This window comes from Lipophrys pholis, assembly GCF_963383615.2.
Source record: "Lipophrys pholis genome assembly, chromosome: 10".
Taxonomy (NCBI): domain Eukaryota; kingdom Metazoa; phylum Chordata; class Actinopteri; order Blenniiformes; family Blenniidae; genus Lipophrys; species Lipophrys pholis.
Window position 1 is genome coordinate 25,326,527 of NC_137640.1, and position 14,850 is coordinate 25,341,376.

The 14,850-nt window shown below is 42.3% G+C and overlaps 1 protein-coding gene across 1 annotated transcript in view; it reads left to right on the plus strand.

The window, feature by feature from the left end:
* Positions 1-14,850, plus strand: part of znf644b (zinc finger protein 644b) — a gene marked incomplete at both ends in the record, with an annotated part of 82,731 nt that overhangs the window by 67,328 nt on the left and 553 nt on the right. The gene's annotated exons all lie outside the window — the stretch shown is intronic.

A 14,850-nucleotide genomic window follows, 5' to 3' on the forward strand; every position in this document is an offset into this window, starting at 1 on the left:
TTGTTGTCAGCGTTACAGAGCGCAGTTTACCCATTTGACAGCTTAGTTAGCAGTCCAAGGATTTGCGAAATATCACACATCTATTTTTTTATTTTTCCAATTTGAATGCAACGCAGAGATTGTGAGCCTGGAAATTGCGAGATTTCAGCTGCACCCACCGGGCACGCGTCATATTTTTCACAGTAAGAACAACTTGTAACCTTGAATCAAAAAGATTTTACATGTTATTTTATTGGCACATCACTGGGTTAAATGAAATATCTCTTATTAAAATGGACCATTGCTGCAATTATGAAGAGTTGATAGAATTAAGCTTGAATTAAGCCTAAATGAAATGGGTCAAAATGAGCCACTGCACACAGTCGGCATCCGTCAGTGTGCTGTCAACATGAGAGAAGATTTAATTTGTGGATTTAACCACAGAGGTTATATTTGTCTGCAATCGGAGGGGAAAGAGCTATATACAGATTTACAGGACTCGAGTTATATACATGCATAAATAAGAAACCACACACATTTCATTGTTTCTAATTAAAGATTCTCCAGATAAACATCAATAACAACCATTTCAAAATAGCTAATACATTACTGGATACTACTATTCTATCATATAATGTGTCATTAAAAAAGACAACAGCAGGTAAATAGCACCTGCTAGATCTATTGGGTGTATGTTTATAAATACACTGTCACCTTTACTAGTTCACACTGTATATGTCCGAGTGCATTTTAGACATAAATACTTCAGGTAATGCACCGACATGGAAACAGGATTTGCAAAAGTGCCAATGAGCCAAGAAGTGTGGTTTTCATGTTATTATACTACTGAAAAAAAACACCACCCATCTCTATATTTTCCCCCTATATTCTAGTAGTTATAATTAATATCACTAGAAAGCCAGAAGACATAAAGAAATGTAGCCACATTTTGGCATGAAAATATTTAATTGCCATTATACAAGTAAATTGCCAGCAACCCCGACTTAGCCCACCAGCTATGTCTTCCAGAGGAGAAACTAAGCATTAGCACACCTTGACAACAAGCTGCCGAAAGCTGCGCGGGAAAACAAGGAGCTACACTTCATGCATTTATTGATTGCTCGCTGTATTTCAGGAAGAGATACACTACAACCTTAGCAAAATATAGCAACATGATGTTTTTCTCTTGCTTCTCAAAACGCTAGGGTTCGACCGGATTGGTAACAAGCAGTGAACTCCAGGAAACATTAAACTGTAGGGATGAATCTTTTCAGCCTTTGAGAACTGATAAACATCATGTCTTAATGAATTCCATTTCTTTCTTACACTACAAGTTGTAAGTTTCATAAAGAGGAACCGAACCCGTGAAAAGGCTCAACTCGGCCGTTGGTGATAAAACGTGACGTCAGCCTCGCGGTGCGACAGCGTTTTTGGTCTGTTTTCGTGTCACCCCATGTGGGCAAACAAGCAGTTGACACAAGTTCATTATTAATCAAACATGGACCTAAGGTGGTGGTGGGAGGTAACCATGGAGCCGGTCCCTGAAGAGACCTCTAAACAAACGGGCCATGAAGCAGGTACCAACAGTGACCCCCCCTCCCCATCACCAATCTAGCTCCCAAGAGTGAGTCTGCAGCGAGACTGCCGACTCACTAATGAGCTGTTTGCAGAAGTCGGTACACAGTGACGAAAACCCCCTGACCTCCGCACCCACACCTGTCTGGGGAGCAGCGAGGGTTAGGGAAGAGGAATCTGCCCTTTTCTGAGCTGCGTCTTCGCTCCTCACTGCTGCTGCTGCTGGTCAAAGTTTTTTTTTTTTTTGTGTGGCGTTTTCTCAAACCTCAGAATGAATCACTGCAACCAAAGAGGCAACACTTCTTTTCCTTTACTCAATGTGTGAAATTGACCCCGGGTGCTTCATAATGTCAACGTGTTGGGAACTTGTTAACACTGGCTGAGCTGCACAGTCACTTACATAATTACTATTGCGAAAAGGGGAAAAAAAAAAAAAAGAAGAAAAAAAAAAAGCCATAATGAGCGTATCGAGACACATGACCTTCAGGCACTCTAGCTCGTCTTTTTCTAATTACCTTGATCATACAATAGGGTTTTTTTTTTCCTTTTTTCTTTCTAATTTGAACCAAACGCGTACTAGATGTTAACGACAGGTTGGACAGTTTGATGGTTCGGGGGGAGTTTGAGGAAGCCACCGCGCCTGCAGACAGTAAAAACCCATCTAATTAACCTTCCTGCTATGACATCATGTGATTAAATTAAACCAGATCATCTCCCTCTGGGCTCTCCTTTCTTTCCCTTTAGCCTGAAAACAAACCCCAAACAATTCATTTCCTAAGCTTTAATTTTCAAATCATGTTTCAAAGGAGCGTGATGCAAATAAAAAAAAAAGAAGAAGAAGAAAAGAAAAGATAATTACCAGCTTCATCTCGGGTGGGTTTTGTGTTCCACACACGTCATTTCATTAATAACGATAAGAGGTTGAAGGTTAAAAACTCATTTAATTGCCTTTATATTAATGACAGTATGAGTAGCAGGGGCTGCGTGGTCTAATTCTGTCCAGTAGTTAGTGTACATGCAGGGGCCCCCTGGAGGGCCGCTCATTTTGCCAGAATTACACCACAGCGTGGAGAGGAAAAAAAAAAAAAGAAGAATTAATGTGCTCCACACTTTACCGTGATGACAAACATGCTCTCCAGCAAGGAATTATCCTGAGAAATGACCTTGGAGACACACTTTTCCGCTCTCCTTTTACTTTTCTACATCCACACGCTTTAAAAATAAATATAAAAATTAAAAATGAAAGTCAGCGCGCGCCGAAATTGCATCATGAATCCCCGTTTTGTAAACAGAGTCCAGATATTCCGTTGCCTTTCAGGGCTCTCCCTGCTAATTAGAGTCTCTTTACCCTCATGTCCTGTAGAGGTGAATTTCTTCCCACCCCAGAAATAAAAACTGCAACCGAGTCGGGCGCTGATGACTAAATTGTACTCTACTTAGGAATAATGATAATGAAAATGCCTCTCAGCCAAGCCATTTCACCCATGAATATTGCAAAGAGGTAATTTCAGCGAAGCGTTGGCATTTTAGCTAATTTAAATTCCTGTTATCTCTCCAGCTTTTTTCTCTCACTCTTCCTCTCTCTCTCTGTCTCTCTCTCGCTCTCTCTCTCTCTCTCTCTTTTTTAAGGGGCCGGTTTTATGGTTACTGGAGCAGATTTAGTTGTGTATTGCCACGAGAACCTAACCATACATCTGAATACTAATTAAACATTGAAATAATCAGCTGAAATAGCAGCTCCGTTGAGGGGAGGGCTGCTCTCTGAGCATCATGAAAAAATTTTTTCCGAGTCTGATACGGTGCCTGTAAAAAGTGTTCACCTCCTTTGATGTTTTCTCCTTTTAAGTGTTGTCATAACTGCAATCATGGACTGTGTGGTTTGGCTTTTACTAACTGAAAACAGATTTTCTTTACAAAGTAATGGCAATTATTGAAAATTATTCAACGTAAAATAAGCAATTGCATAAATATCCAACACCTTTCAAGTCGGGATTTTAGTCGACGTGCTTTCAACTGGCATTCTTGAAGAAAGCTCATCGTAGAGCTTGACTGCAGTTTGAACAAGTCTTGTGGGAGACTCCTAAGTTAACTGTAGGAAGCTTTTTTTGGTCCAATGAGCCCATAATGGATGGGCTCGGTCTTCAGACGAGACGCTGCATAAGGGCCACTTTCTGTCAACTGTGAAGCATGGCGGTGGTAGCATCATGCTGTTGGGCTGCGTCTTAGTTAGAGCCCGGTAAAACTGAATGCACGGTAAAAATTTATGCAAAACTATATACATGAATCTTAGAGAGCATTTGATCCAGTTTATTAAAGAACTATAACTCATCATATGATATTTTCATTTCCACTAAGACAATTAGCCAATGCATATAGCTGAATTTACACAGAAATGTTTTCAACACAGCATGGTAGATATTTCTTAAGTGGCCGAGCCAAAGCTCAAATTTCCATATAAGATAATTTGTGGCTGGTCTTGAAAAGAACATTTTGGACGCATTTATTTACAATGACCAATGTTCTATAGCTTGCTCACTTCCCTTTGTCCTTCCTGTTGCTGTACTTTAGCGATGGAGTGGAAGTACCTGATTTTGTAACATAATGGTCCCGACTAAATAGCACAAGGAACTTATTAGTTTACAAGTATCACCAGCCAGAAATGAGGCCAAGGGGGGGATGATGAATGAGTACATTTCCCCAAGCAAAAGGCTGACCTGGATACTGCTTCCTTCCTCCCTTTCCCCCGGTGCCAAGTGGGCCACCATTTTTCACTGGCCTCACACTTAGCCACGGACAGGGCCCGCGTTAACTAACGTTAGCCCCCAACGCAGCAAGACCTGCCGGCCTCCCCTCACATCCAAAAATTGTAATCCCTTCCCTGTAATTTGATCAAATAGCGTGCACCCTTCCCCACCACTTATTGGCCAATTAAGTCAAGTTCTCACGCAGGGGGTCCAGCTGGCTCGGTGTTATCTAGGGGGATGAATTGATTGAAGCCATTCCACGTCTATGAACCCCTTCTTTAATGATGTAGGTGATAATACTTGTAATTCTTCTCAGTCAGGGGACTCGCAGGCGCAGCTGTTACTGCCGTAATCCTTGTCCTGATACACTGAAGTACCAGCGAGACATTAATCTGTCTCTCAGATTCTCCTCCGCCAGGTTTTCCCCCCGCGCATCTCCACCCGTTCCTTGCCTTTCGCTCGTGTAGATTATACTACATCTGTGAAATGTGACATTGACAGAGCAGGTAGGGGAAAAAAGACGAGGCGTAAAACACGATTACATTCCTGAATATGGGCCCTGACCACTTTGTTAGAAGAAAAAAAAAAACAAGAGAAAAGACAGAAAAAAAACCAAACAAAAGCCATCCTGCACGCCCTCGCCTCAACACCCACCCCCTCCAACCAAAGCATGGCAACTTAAGAAGGATAGATTTAAGGGTGAAAAATCAATAAATACATGCATTAGTTTCAAAGGCACACATTAACATTCTCAAACAGACTCCTCTTATAATCCTGCCTCTAGCCATTCAGTCAAAATATCAAATTATCATAATGAGGTCTAACTGCATATAAATGCTAAGAATTAAAACCAGAGGAGGAGGTTACACATAATGTGATACATTTGGTAATCACGGATCCGGCTACATGTGTCTATAGGCTCCTCACTCTGCATCGTAGCATTCGTTTACCACGGCGCCGCGTTGAGCTGAAGGCGGGGCGGGGATGACGAAGTGCGGGCGTCGGGCCTTTTGTTTTACATCTTCCCCCACCGAGGTGGGACGCTTATGTCAGAAATTAAAAATACAACAGATGACCTGTAATTTCGGAGAATTATGCACGAAAGAGAGGAGCGCGCTCTTAATAGTGTCGACGGTGTCTTTTAACTTGAGATCAGAGAGTGTGAAGTGCATAGAAATGAGTGTGTAACCCACAGCCTCGGTTTCCTTGAGCTGGAGACGAGGACAGGCGATCTTCCCGGGCGCCGCGTGGAACCTCCACGGGCTCCGTCTTCACTGAACTTCTTCCACACAGAACGATTAACAACGACTCATAAATACGACTCTCTGAGAGTAAAAACTGCCTGTTTTGTTGTATTGACAACTGAGTCTGGTTGCCGATTATATTTCTTCACAGATACTCACATTTTACAATATTTTTATAAGGGCTATTCTCATTACTTGGGTTGTTCGCTCGCAAGACTTCCTGGGAACGCAACGCAAATTACAGTACAGGAATTACAACTTGATTCATCACAATATGGTGATAAGAGTACAGATTCAAAGTTTTAATAAAAATCCCGCCACATGCATGTTTTTGACCAGTCACAACAGGTCGAGTTTACTTTTAATTTTTATTATTAGTTTTGCGTTTTCACTTAAAAAAAAAGGAAGAAAAAAACAGCCACAGTTTGCCTTTTTGTGTTTTCAACCAATTATCATTCAAGCCCTAATAAAAGCCTTAATTTCTTTCAAAAATGTACAGTTAATAACAATTATTAAAATGTTGTGTTAAACACTGAGACGTCTAGTTTTGGTTTAAAGTAAGAGCTTCAAACTTATCAACGAGTTTTTCCTCAATTTTTTGACATGTTATTTTTTAATTGGTCGTATATGTGGACAAATAATATTAGGTGATACTAAAAACTTTCATAATTTCAGTAAGTCATAATACAGTTATTTTTTTCAAAAATATTTTTGGGACTTTATTACTCGACAATTATTCACAAAAATTAATCAATACACCACTGCCAAATGTAATTTTTCAAAATTGATTAGCACCAGTTTATCAGTCTGAATAATTCTCCTGTCGGGATCAATAGAGGTGAAGAAACAAGCACAGGCCACATTTTACCACACAGAACTGTTAAATATGCAGGATGCTTGTAGGAAACCTAAGTTAAGTGCAGCAATTTGGTTCACTGATTGGGAAAAACGGATGTTTGTGTCATTATGAGGTGTGTAAAGATTCTTTAGGTTCATTGAGGGGCTTCAGTGGGACAGGTCTGACGCTGGCGGGCTGCCTCGGTCACTAAGTAATGGGAAGTGGGGAAACACCGGATTAGCAGCGACTATATTCGCTGCGATCACACATAAATTTGGCACTTTGTGGCGGTTAGCGTTTCATAAATCAGCTGGTGTCTGACAGACAAGCAGGTGCTTTACTAACATTAAACTAACTAATGTTACTCGAGAGATCCACGGATTGGATGAAGCCAGGACGGCCCGGGCTTCACCGCACTGTAAAACTGAGCTGCCTGCTTCAACTCACACCGCCGTACAATGTTGAGTCAACCTTGGAAGTTTACGCAGTTTTTAACAGTAAGTTGAGAGGACAAAGATGACAGAGTTTGATGCGTTGATGAGGCTGAGCCAATATGATATAAGATGATTTAATGTGATTATATATATATATATATATATATATATATATATATATATATATATATATATATATATATATATATATCGATTCCTAAGGGGAAACTTTTTGAAAACCCTCTGACTCTATATCCGTGTAAACGGAGGAAAATAAAACCTTCTGGAAATGCTCGGGTTGTGTCTCTGTGTCGATGGTGCAAATGCTGCTACTGCACATGTGCACAACATCTGTAGTAAACAGTCCTTCTGAACATGTGCGGGATTACAAAAAGAGACAACAGCACCCACTAGTGTTCCAACATGAAAACGATAGTTTTCAGCATTTCTGCAATTCCGTTGTTGACGGAAATCATTTTTCAAACGTTGGAAAACTTTTCTGAAATGGAAATGCAAAAGTGACGTAGTTCCATTTCAAACATTATGTGAAGGTTAATAATGTGCTGCGCTAAATAGCTGAAAGTGCTAATTATTTTTCACTAGGTCTCTACCTAATTTAAAAAAAAAATTTTAGGTGGGTATGAAAGAAAGTTTCAAACTATCACTCTGGAGGACGCTACTATGCTCGCAGCATATTACGATTTGGGTAAATATGCTACTCAAGAGAATTTGTAAAAATTGTTTAAAAAAAAGTTGCCGTATATGACGTGTTCATTTCATCTACAAATGCTGCTGCTGGAGTCACAAATTGATGTCACTGTACATGTTGGCTGAATGTAGTTCCTCAAGCAATTGTCAGTACTCAGAAAGATGTCATTGTCTTTCTATTTTTAAGAGTGTATATATACACACACATACACACACACACACACACACACACACACACACACACACACACACACACACACACACACACACACACACACACACATCCAAACAGTAGCTAATAACCTGGTCCGAGTCGCCGCCGGGTCACGATTAGGTTCCTCCGGGGTGCGGCCCTGATCCGACCACAGGGTCAGGGGTGGGCTGCCAGAGTCAGGTGGAGCCTGGAACAAATTTATCAAGGGAATGAGATCATGTAGGTCTCACTTTAAAGGTGCCGTCAACAAGGGCAAACACATGCAGGCCAGCTGCTGCTGCTCTTGTAACACTCACCTGCCAATAAAGAATGAAGACATTTCTAATACCATCCTTTCCCTGCTTTTCCTTTCCCCAACCCTCTTCGTCTTCTTTTTTTTTTCTTCTTCTTCTTTTTGTTTTTTTTTTACAGGGCATCCACTTGTCTCGAGTTATTAAAATAATTTCCACATATTAATGCTCACGAGGCAGCAATATCCACTTATCTGTGCCATTAAATTTACATTACCAACTTCTGTAAAATGTATTTCCCTCAAAGCGATTGTGTCTTGTAGGGAAACATAAAAATCCTACATTTTGTATTATGTGTGTAAACTTAAGTATACTGATGGAATTTGCAAATCATTCTGAAAATGCATCGAATGGCGATGAATAATGCATCAGGCGCTGAACAAATTAGCCTGGTGTGGAGCTCTGAGTAGTTAGCTGAGTTGCCATGAAGAGATATTTGATATTTAAAGGAGGAGGAGGAGGAGGAGGAGGAGGAACAAAAAATAGAGTGGGGGGGGGTGCGAGATTTAAAAGTAATGAGTGAGTTAGCCTTACCAGCAAGCTGGATCAGGCTCATGGTAAACAATTTAGTGGCGGGGGCAGCATGAGTAATTACTGGTTTCTGTCTCATTTAAGGCTACAAAAAAAGATAAAAAAAATGAAATAAATAAAAAAAGAGAAGGGAAGAGCCTGTTGGCTGCTCCAGGCGGTGTCGCCACGATTGTTGGACACGTTTTCTGGATTCGTGACGTGCAGATATGAACAGCGATTTAAGTGACAGGACGCTGGAGCTGTCACACCAGCTTTGAGCACTTTCTAGCCCCCACCCACATCCGCCTCTTTGTGTGTGTGTGTGTGTGTGCGTGTGTGTGTGTGTGTGTGTGTGTGTGTGTGTGTGTGTGTGTGTGCGCGCGCCTGCCCCTTCTAGACAGCGTCACGCCTACATTTGTCTGAACACATATTGCTCAGTTTAACTGCTACCTTTTTTATTTTGTCTCACAAACAGTTGTTTGTTAAAGCAGTGTGTGTGTGTGTGTGTGTGTGTGTGTGTGTGTGTGTGTGTGTGTGTGTGTGTGTGTGTGTGCGTGCGTGTGTGTGTGTGTGGGGATTACTAAATCATCCGCATCCTTGAGGTCCTGCTCTGGTGGAGGCTCAAATTCAAATGCTTGCTAACATATTAGCAAATTAGCAGTGTATGATGTGTGTGTATGTGCACATATGTGTGTATCTGTGTGTGTGTGTGTGTGTGTGTGTGTGTGTGTGTGTGTGTGTGTTTGTTGCTGCAGGATAAAATAAGCAACAACCATTTTGGGGCTTGTAAACACAACCGTAGAGTGAGCGTCTGTTTGGTTTCTCATCATTATGTTTGGCAGAGTTGCATATGTTCCCCCACCGCCGCCGCCGCCGCCGCCAAAGCCCACCGCCGCCGTTGCTGCTGGAGCCACGCTCGATTATCATTCCAATCAAGAAGAGGTGCAGAGAGTCACATTAATTTGTAGTAATTAATAGCAGCGCCGCATCTGACAGCGCATGCTAACGAGACCCTTTGATTGTTTGGATCTCTAAGTGTGCCTCTCCTTGTTTGCATCACCTCGGAGGAATTCGCCCAAATATCAAAGCCTCGGCGCTATCTGATGCTTGTCAAAATGCAATTTATAAAAGTTTAATTCTTTTATTGATTTAGTTTAGGTTTTGATGCCTGCAGTGTCAGCTCCCTTGGTAGAACTTAGTGGATTCAAATGCTTGTCACCAGCCTCGGCCTCCTTTTTTTTTTCTTTTCTTTTTTTTTCCCTTTTTTCACAGAGAACAATCGCCATAGGCCAGCCCAACAGGCATGGTTTAATTGCCATTAATTAAAAGCATAAATCTTTTTCTTCACTTGCTCTGCTCTTAAACAGGGCTTTGCGTATCTGATTCTCCCCCCGCGCTTGTCAGAATCCCTCCTGGCTAGTCAGGGTTCAACTCAACCCCCCCCCCCCCCCATTTCTCTCTCTCTCTCCCTCTCTCTCTCTCTCTCTCTCTCTCTCTCTCTCTCTCTCTCTCTCTCTCTCTCTCCTCTCTGTTCACCAGACGTTTCTGGAATCATCTTTTCAGCACACTTCCCGCATGATCTGACGTGATGCGCGTGCAGCATGGTGGTATTTAGTAAACCGGCTTCCTTCTTTATTGATGTATAATGAGGTCAAATGAATCCTCTCGTACGCATGCTTAGATGGCTCCTCGCTTCAAATCCTTTCTGACAGTGGGTAAAACAGCCGGCAAACAAGACGCCGGCTCCCAGAGACGTGGCTGTGAAAAAGAGGGGGAGAGGAGCTGGAAGACGGAAGAAAAAAAAAAGAAAATCTTTTTTTATACCTTGGCAATTTCCCTCCTGTCTAGTCCTTAATTAGACACTTATTACCCTCTGAACAGTATTGCTCTTCTGCTCTAAGCTCCTAATATGGCAAATACTGGATGGGAGAATTAGCATTAATGCCAGGTTTATTATCAAATGACAGCTCTATCTGCTTAAAAGAAGAAGGGGAAGAAAAAAAAAACCACTACTGATCTTCTTTCTTCTTCTGTTTTTTGGCCAAACATTGCAGGTGTTCACAATGTGCCTGTTTGAACTGCTTTTTCATGGGGATGGAACCTGAAGTGTGACTACATGCTCCACCGTGCTGGTTTTTTTATTTTATTTTTTTATTTACCAATTTGCTTTGATTAACAACCGCTTGAATACCTTTCCAGGATATCTTTTGTTTTCTTTTTGTGTGTGTGTGTGTGTTAAAGTTTTTTTTCCCAAACTTTGGGAATAAACCCCCTGAGAAAAAGAGCCGGCAAGTAAACAAAACGCAGGTCAAAGTTGCATCAATTTGCACAGGTTATTGATCAATATCTATGTCCGGACTTAAGATTTCTCATAGCTGACATGTAATAGGAGTAAATGCTTCCGGTTTTACACTGATAATTAAGATTTGCTGCTATTTGTTAATGTATATATTCAAAGTACATTTCCATTAATAATACTGCTCGGTGCCATGATTTTAGTTGCTGTAATCATTTGATGAAAATTCATCTTTATATTTTAATATTAACAACCCATTTAACAATGTTTAAATGATTTGGTATTCGTCTCCACACTCAACACTCTCTTACCTGCAGGCTACTTGAATTTCTTCACTTCCAAAGACTAAACTAGTGAGGTCAGTTTGAGTATTTTGCCTAATGGTAATGTTGAATTAAAATCAGATGATATGTCACACTGAAGAAAGAGAATCTCAAGGTTAGGCTTATACAATGGAACTTTTTTCCATAAGAACAGAAAAGACGACTTGTTGAAATGTGATGGTAGAGTGTGTAAAGTCACTCAATATAATGTTTTCACACTATATAGGTTTTTATTATAACACTTAGATTAGATAAATAGTTAGAGATAGCTACAATAGAAGAGTGACAGACTGTAATAAAAAAGTCGTCAATACAAACGATTTGACAGAATGGTGTTTCTAAAATAACTTGTGATGTGTTGGATTCTATATTAATATTTTATATTATATTGATTTTATATTATATTATTGGCCTATTTGCATGAAGCAATCCACATTCATTTATCCATCAATGTTCAATTTTTAACCAACAATTTCCAAATAATGTGACGGACCTTTTAAAAACTCTTTCATTCCCATTAATGGTCTCTGAACCACCAAACGAACGTGAGTGAAAACTGAGTGCCACGACTTGTGTTAGGTGGGTTTAGGTCCGGTCCCCCCGGACTTGACTACCGACAGTCTGGCTATAAAGTTACGTGTGAACATTTTCATGCTGTTTCGTCTCTCATGGCGCGATGGCGTGCTGTTTGGCGTCACTCGGTTCAAAACACAACGATCTATAGACAAGGTCGGTGGCATATTAGATTATCGGTGGTGTCAAAACAATTCAGTTCGATTCCACTGCCAAGTCTCGCCTCCTCGCTCCCGGGTGGCCGCGTCACCCTGAGCCGCTCAGCATCCAGGCCTCGTACGCCTGTTTACGCATATTAGCTTTTTTTTTTTCTTTTTTTTTGCCGCATCTGCCAGCATTTGCAGCCATTCCTTCTCATCCCCCCCCCCCCCCCCCTCCCCCCCACCACCACCACCACCAACCACACACACCCCTCCAACAACCCATCGCCACCACCACCTTGCATATGTACTCAGGGCTGAGCCTTCCCAGGCCTTATTAAAGCCAAGAGAGTGTTTCAGTTCAGGGTCATCGAGAGAGTGCAGCGCATAAATATGTTAGGGCGGCACTATCAGCCGGTCAGTTTACTGGGGGGGGGGGGGGGTGATCGATGATGGTCCTTGCATTCTAGCCTCCAACAAACATCTTAAGCGGATACTCTCGCTCCTTTTTTTTTTTTTTTTCCTTAATTGGGAGCTTTGCAACTCGGAATCCGACTTATTTGATGTTGATGATGAAGTCCCAGGAAAGCTGTGAGATTTTTGTAAACTAAATGCGCATGTATGCCATCTTCATTCGCACGCTGGTCAAGAGCTGTTACCCGTCAATTTAACCTGCAATGCCCCCCCCCCTCCTCTTCCTGAGAAGCGCCAACACACACGCATACATGCACACACACATACACACACACACACACACACATGCCCTGAGCTCATTTTTAATCCTCGTAGCTCACTGTGAAGGCAGGGGGAAGTTCCAATTAAAATTAAAATAAGCTCTTTTAACGGTCTCTTAAATTGACAACTGAACAATGATTTTCGAATTGGTATCTGTCAAAGGTCTCGGAAAATCCTCAGTTGATAAGGCCCAACGCAGCCAATTAGCAGCAGAGCAGGGCCTCAGCCAGTAATGATTTCCAGGTCCCTTAAGATGTGGCGCGGACACTTATTGCAAATTACTGACAAAAGAGCCCTGCTGTATTGATGAGGCGGTGAACAGCCAAGTCTCCATGTTCCCATCAGGTGGACGAGCACCAAGAGGGGGCCTTATAGGAGAGCTCTGGTGTCTCTCTCTCTCTCTCTCTCTCTCTCTCTCTCTCTCTCTCTCTCTCTCTCTCTCTCTCTCTCTCTCTCTGCAGCCATAATGTGGCCTCGCTGTGTGTGCAGCTCATATACAGCCCCCCTGCTGGGATGGACTCCGAGAGACCGGCCTCTCCCTCTCTTGACATGAAGCCCCAGCTCGGTGGAAAATGCTAATGCTAACACGAGGGAAGTGTCAGGAGAGGATCATCAATAATGTCTGCAAGTTTACTGCCCTCTTCTAATTATAGCTCCCATCTCCCAGGGCCGGCGGGAGGCTGCGGGGCAGCTCCTTAATTGAGCGAAGGTAGATCTACTTCCCCATCATATTCGCCGGCGCCCATTGTTTACAGTCCTTGAAACTGATTGAAAGGAATCAAAAGATTGGCGGAGAGGCGGTTTGGTGCGGAACGCGTTTGGTATGCAGGAGGAATGAATAAAGGGGGGATGATTCTTGCTGGTCAGGTAGGGATTTAGATTTGAAGGCCACTCTATAGCCAGAGGTCATATCATTTATTCTCAGCTCTGATGCCTCTGGAATGCTCTATGTGATTTCTTTTTTTTTTTTCTTTCTTTCTTTCCGTTGCTTCTCTGCCGCTACCAGAGGGCCAAATAAGAGCCGCTTTAATAACAGTCTAGCAACTAGCTGCTGTTCACCTCAATTATAGGAGTTAATGAATAGATAATCACATTTTGCATTTAGATTTGCTGCTCACATTAGTGCCGTTGTAGCCAAGCGTTCTCATCTGCGTTCTCAGGGGAGCATCGCTGCCGGTCCGCAAAGCTCTCAGGCCATGTTAAGTCCCCTGTCGATTGAGCAAATCTTGAACCCTCCATCCCGCTGTAGGCTCAGTAAAGAAGGTGTTGACCCGAGTGATCCTGAGCCCGCTTCCATTGGTGAGAAAGCATTGCTCCGCACTCTGTGCTGCAGGGTCAAATGGTTCTGTAGTTTGTAGTTTCCTCCAGTTTAGGTGTTTGTTGCAAATGACTGCTGAGAACGGAGAAGGACTGTGGCCAATGGCTGAGTAGGTATCTTCTGTCAGCGAAAGGTTTTTGGGTTGTTTTTGACATTTCGCTCAAGGAGATCATTGCTTTGTCTCGTTCCGTGTTGCTTGCAACTGCAGAAGAGTGCTGCGGGGAGGACCAACCCACAAGTTAGCATCCTCCGGTTCCCTTGACCAAAATCCAGCTCCTTTGTTTAAATAATACCGGTGACGTACGTCACAAACCCAATGCCAATGTGATCTTAAAAGCTATTGCTGGGTGACAGATGACTAAATTTGCATTATTTTACTACAACTTCTTAAATTTCTACATACATTCATCTTTCGATCTTAGCTTGACCTCACGATCAGTTGTTTTTTTCAAGTATTTTTTGTATTTTTCTATCAAACTTACAAATAACCTCTCCAGGTAACTGTTATACAAAACACTTTGAACCAGAACTTTATCTTTGTGGGGGGTTTTTTTGTTGTTGTTCCTGTGTTGAGCTAAGTTTTTTTAATAGCTTCTTTTGAGCCCTGAAAACAACGTCCCACTTTGCCCTGCGATCTGCATGCCATCGTGCCCCCCCCCCCCCCCCCCCCCCCCCCCCCACCCTCCACCCTCCACCCCTCCCGCCCAAACTTGTAGCCCTCTGCAGGTCTGTGTTCCTTTAAGATGAGAGCGGCTTTGATTTCCTCCATCTTTGTGTCACACTGACTGGCATACTATTTGACAGGTGGAGTTAAAATAGAGAAAATTGTGGATGAAAATTTGTCAGTCTCAATCTCTTGCCCTGGGCTGTAGGCAGCCAAGACAGAAGCCCACTGCTTTGTGTCAAATGTTTATCAAAGCGGCCTGATT